At 35.9% G+C, this 5,882-nt stretch overlaps 1 pseudogene; it reads left to right on the top strand.

Moving 5' to 3' along the window:
• The first annotated feature begins 1,984 nt into the window (after window positions 1-1,984).
• LOC105860205 (epsilon-sarcoglycan pseudogene) lies at window positions 1,985-3,141 on the top strand (annotated as a pseudogene).
• Window positions 3,142-5,882: the final 2,741 nt, after the last annotated feature.

The following is a 5,882-nucleotide window of genomic DNA, read 5'->3' as shown; positions in this document are numbered from 1 at the left end:
GAGAACCTGGTCTAGAACTATGTTCTGCTCTGATCACTCCTAAGTATTTCATTAGTACTCTAGACAGGAAGAATTAGTGGTTACTGTAAGGTATTCACTAGCTGTGCCTGTATATGAGTTAGTTAAATATACCTGAATAAGTAAATAAATATAAATATTCCTACCTGTCGTTCATTGGACATAATTAATCTGTAATTTAAAATGAGTATTCTTCAAGTGAAAAGCAAACAAGTAAACACACAAATAAAAGTACTATGTTGATGAGTGCAATGCAACAAAAGAGCAGAGTATTACAAGAGAACAATGGGGACAAAGGGAAACATACTTTAGATTGAAAGGTCAAAAGAAGCCTGGAAAATGGGTTCAGCTAAGCTCTATAGAAGCTCAGGAAAAGAGTGGGAGAAAAAATATTTGTAGGCAGGAGAGATGTAAGAAGACTCCAAAGCAAGAATAAAACTCAGCCCAGTCAAGCAACTGAGTCAAAGCACTTTAGCATCTTGGTGCCCTTCACTAGGTCATTTAAGCTTTCAGGTTCTATTTCTTCACTTGGATATCTTCGGTCTTTTTCTAAGAAGTGGAATCCTTTCTTCAGATACCATCTGAGTTGCAAGGCCAATATGTAAAACCCACTAACGCTGAGCTCTATTGGGAGGCCTGGAGTTCCACAGGTCCTCAGAGAGCTTCTTAGGACCCCAGCACACACAGTCTCTTCCTTTCCAACTTTCCATGGACCTATGATTGCTACATGCTCACTTCTTAGGAGCAAAGTGACCATGTGTCCAAAGATCCAGACAGTGATTCTTCCCTTTGACAGGGAATTGAAAGGAACATACCCATTGTTCTTCCATGTCAAATGAAGAAAAGTAAAAAACCAAACAGGTGGGGGCATGGGAACCCCTCCAAAAAGAAGAGAATTACCAAGGATATATTTAACTGATAATGGAAACTCTAATGGAGCTAAATTTTATTTCATCTCATTCATTCGCTGTACAGATAGTTTTTATACAAGTTTGTGCTGTTTTTTATACTATGTACTTGCTTACTTTGACTTTTATAATTGGTGAAATCCGTTTTAATCTAAAGTCTTTTACTATCCCACAGGAATAATTGGGGGTGCGGGGAACAGAAATTTTTAAAGAGACATGCAAACAGTATACAGAGTACTGAGCCTTCCAAGTCCTGAGGCTACTGGCTTTCAGGGATTCTCATTTTCTTCAAATGTTAGTTTAGACCTGCATTGAATTAGGCTATAATATTCCATTATATGATAAAGCATCATTTAACAAGAAGTTATACTCTTTTATGTTGTGTTTGCATTTCATTTCCATGCTACTTTTTAGAAAAAAAAAGTGATAAGTAGAAGCAGAACAGGTATTTGTAATTACTCATGAGTCATTTGCTCTCACAATTTAATAGCCATAGATCTTTAATATTTATAGCACACGTTGAAAGGATTTAACATATGTAGTGATCCTCACCGAGTAACTCTATACTCTTCTTGAATACAAAGATGTCAATTTTGTCACCATTTATGCAACCTGCTAAAAATCTTGCTATTAATTCATGTGAATGAGTTTTTCCTCTAAAATTTTAATTAAAAAACAAATGCTTTGCACTCTTCAGTCTGCAATGTCCTACACATGCAGTTTTTTAACACTGACTGATTAGTTGGATAACAGGAGATTTCTTTGTGAGATGCTTTCTCATACCTAAAAATTCCCACAAAGCAGTTATTTTTGTATGAAAGCCCATTCAAAATCTAAATAACCATCACACCACAAGGTTCTCAGTGCCAGTAATGTTCTCTTTGCATTCCTCTGTATGACAAAATGTACTCTAATATGAAAAGGGAGAATTGGCCAGGCTGGGAGGAAAGAAGAAAGGGAAGGGAGGGGAGAATCGAGGACTGCCAGCCTAGCCAGGACAAGAAAGCAGTTGCCCCAGTGGTGGGGTCTGGGAGACCCCGTGCTTAGACAGGAAGGTTCACTCTGATCAGAATGTATACCCTTCTGCAGGTGTCCTCTTCATTTATGTTTTGGAAACAGTAATTTAAGGGGAAATTTCCACCTTACCCCAAACCTGGAGATATTAGCAATGATCTCATAGCATTTAACATAAATTGAATGTATTATCCAGAAAGACCTGGATGGCTTTGATATAGCCAAACCACAACATACAGTGATGGAATCCTAGATGGGTCTCCAGTGGCTGAAAATGTTAGGAAATCAGCTACCATTGAGATAACTGCCTGCAATAGGTACCCCTTTGAGACTGCAAGACATAATTTGATAATTAATATAATGTCAACAGAAGACTTCCTGCTGCCATAACATACAGAATTCTTCATTAAAAATATAAATGTAGAAGAGATATTGGCCAGTGAGATTCTCAAAGACTTTTTGGGGGGCAGTGAAAACTGTGTGGCCACCAGCGAGCCTGAACACCATAACCATTATGCTAGCCCTAGACAGGGGCGGCCCAGTTCTGCTGCCCATTAATGTCCTAAAGGAGGGCGTCTGTGTCAGTTGGTGCTGATGTCCCATTTTCTTCTTGTTTATGGGATGTTCAAAATCCACAGAATCAATTGAGATGCAGTCAAGACATGGAGCCTTTAATAACATGTGATAAAAAATGTCATACTCAATTATACATTGACTAGTCCAAAATTTCATTGGTTGATAAAACAAAGCAAGTGTCCACCTACAGAAGGAGATTCATGGAGAGGGCATTTTAGCTGATGATGGAGAGTAAGAGCCCTCTTCTGATTCTTCCTGATTACAATGGCTGTGCCCTTGGCAGTAGCACTGGTCCTTTTTCTAATACTTGCTTATATCATGTGCTGCAGATAGGAAGGAATAGAAAAGAGACACATGCAAATACCAGGCGTGCAACTGGTCTATCACTGTACTATTCGGATAGTACAGTACCAAAGGGGCTTTGAGACATGCCCAAGCATAGAGAGACAGCATGGCCCTTTTCAACGCTCTTTCTGTGTTTCACCCTGTAACGGGGGAAATCATACTTTCTCTACATGCAGACAACCATGATAGCACTAACATGACACCAATGCAAATGCAACAGAACTTACCCCATCAGACACCAGACCTTCAACAGCAGACTACAAGCAAATGGTATTCCTAAAGAAAGAAAATTGACCCAAGCAATGGATTTTAAATCAGACAATATAGTTGTTATATCTTGTTTCTTTTCTCTCCCAATAATGTGTGAGGTTTTTTGGCATATGGTGTATATGTTGACAGTATTATGCAGCAAATAATACGACATAACTTTCACTTTGCTCATGTATTTTTTTCCCTAAATCATTTTTGACAAGTTGTAAAACATTGATGACTTTATATTTGCTACAATAAAAAGTGATCTTTAAAAAACACATTATTAATGGGAAAAGGGGCAGGAAAAATCTATTGAGGTGAATAGGTAATTCTAGCTCACACAATTATAATTTGAGAGAAAACCATGTCAAAGTAGTAAAGTCAACATTAATGAAGAACCAGTAGCATCAGAAAATGTATTATTGTGTATAACTTTGGATTTCCACAGGAGTTGTTATTCAATGCAGAATACTTTGACCATCAATTATAATGATAACAAGTAATTCCTTTTCAACATCTAAATCTAAATTACGCCAAAGCTTTCTAGAATAATATTACTTCAGCATGCCATCATATATTTTGAAATTATATATTCCAATGTAATTTTTAAGAATCTATTAAAGATACTTCTTTCATTGGCTAATTTTTTCTCCAGAACAATTGCAAAAATAGTAAGAGTAATACAATATAATATTACTGTGTTCTTTAGACTCTTAAAAAAATACACATCCTTTGTTTCTTTGAACCATCTTTATAGGCAACTTTTCAGCTATGTCATTTTTACTATTATAAATCATTATAATGCTATATGTTTTTTCACCAGTTTTCTTAATACCACTAAGAATTCATCAATAATTATGGACTATTAAAAAGCAAAAATAAAGATTTTTTAGACCCATTTTTCAAAAACAGAAGTATGCATTTTCCTAAAGGGATGAAAGAGAAATGTCTGATTAACTGACACTCAGAAATCATTCCTGAGCAATCTGTTAGAATTTCTTTCCCTTTACAATGTTTTCTGTTCTATGCTATCAAGAACTATGAATCATAATTTCTGGCAGCTAAAACTAAAGGGGGTGAGAGTCTCTATTAGCATCCTAAAAATATGCATGTCCTAATGCTCTCTTAAAATATGTCTGCTCAGAGATGTTTCAGATTTTCTCAGCCAAGCAAAATGACATTAACTAAGACCCTGGCATGAAGATGTGCTTATTTTAGTTTGCTTAACAATGTAACCATAGCACAAAAATATTGCTACTCAATGGCAGATAAATTATTTTCTCACATTCTGACCTATTGTTTGTTAACATCATACAATAACATATCAAATCACTTATGATCACTAATTACTTTGATCATTCACTTAGGAAGACAATAAACTAAAACTATATTAGAATTAGTTCTTTTTAGGATAAAAGAGCATTCCCTCATTCCGTTTTAAAGGAGTCTGGTTAAAACCATTCAGCTCTAACTGGGCATAATTGAGAACAATTGACAATTTGAATCAAGACAGCATAGTGTATCTACATCAGTAGCTGATAAATTTCTGGAAAAAAGTCAAAAGTGAAACTAATATGATTCCTGTGTTCAGCATTCCACAAGGAAATTTGACTTTCTTTGCCTCTTCCCTCTGAAAGTTTACTAGAGGATTCCAGGAAGAACTTCCTAAAAGAACAATATCTGGCAGCCTATTTAGCTGACTTGCAATAAAGGATGAGTAGGATGCAGAGAAGGTCAGATATAAGTCAAAAGAGGATGTCTTGTTATTCTGATGTTACACCTTTGAGGCGAAGGCCTAATACCTTTACAGAAAATAAAATGCAACAAAATGAATACTTTTCTCTGCTAAAGACAGCAAAAGGACAAGGGTCATGTAATTGCATATCTTGTTGCATTGTTTCACCCATTTTCTCTTTTTTAACAGAAAACAACAAATTAATCAAAGAAACACTGCAAACTGCTTTATTTCATGTACTAACTAAGATATTAATGTACTTTTAAAAATATAGTATGCTTTAAGCAAGATAAAACAAAAATGTTTGATGAATTCACTGGAAAAATCTAAAGAAATATTTTTAGTAGTAAAGTATACCAAAAAAGTAACAAAGAACATACATAAAAAAAATATTCTGGGCCGGGCGCGGTGGCTCACGCCTGTAATCCTAGCACTCTGGGAGGCCGAGGCGGGCGAATTGCTCGAGGTCAGGTGTTCAAAACCAGCCTGAGCAGAACGAGACCTCGTCTCTGCTATAAATAGAAAGAAATTAATTGGCCAACTAATATATATAGAAAAAATCAGCCGGGCATGGTGGTACATGCCTATAGTCCCAGCTACTCGGGAGGCTGAGGCAGCAGGATTGCTTGAGCCCAGGAGTTTGAGGTTGCTGTGAGCTAGGCTGACGCCACGGCACTCACTCTAGCCTGGGCAACAAAGCGAGACTCTCTCTCAAAAAAAAAAAAAAAAAATTCTGGAAACAACTCTAAGAGTGACATAAGAGAAGATGGAGAATTAGAAAGTGAAAGAGATTTTGAACGAGATCTGCAGAATATACTCCAATTAACAGATGAAGAAACAAAAAATATTGACTGATGATAAAAGTCAGACTTTTTAATGCTGGGATCATGCCTAGAAACCAAATATTTATTTATTCCATTAGACCAGCATTATCTAAGGATGTTTCTTGAAACATAAATTCAATTGTGTGATTATAACACATTCTAATTAAATATATATTGTACAATGATATATTGCAAAAAAAGAAGAATTTT

The sequence above is a fragment of the Microcebus murinus genome, chromosome 8, assembly GCF_040939455.1.
Source record: "Microcebus murinus isolate Inina chromosome 8, M.murinus_Inina_mat1.0, whole genome shotgun sequence".
Classification (NCBI taxonomy): Eukaryota; Metazoa; Chordata; class Mammalia; order Primates; family Cheirogaleidae; genus Microcebus; species Microcebus murinus.
The sequence above is the reverse complement of the archived record's forward strand: the minus strand, read 5'-3'. Positions and strand labels throughout refer to the sequence as shown.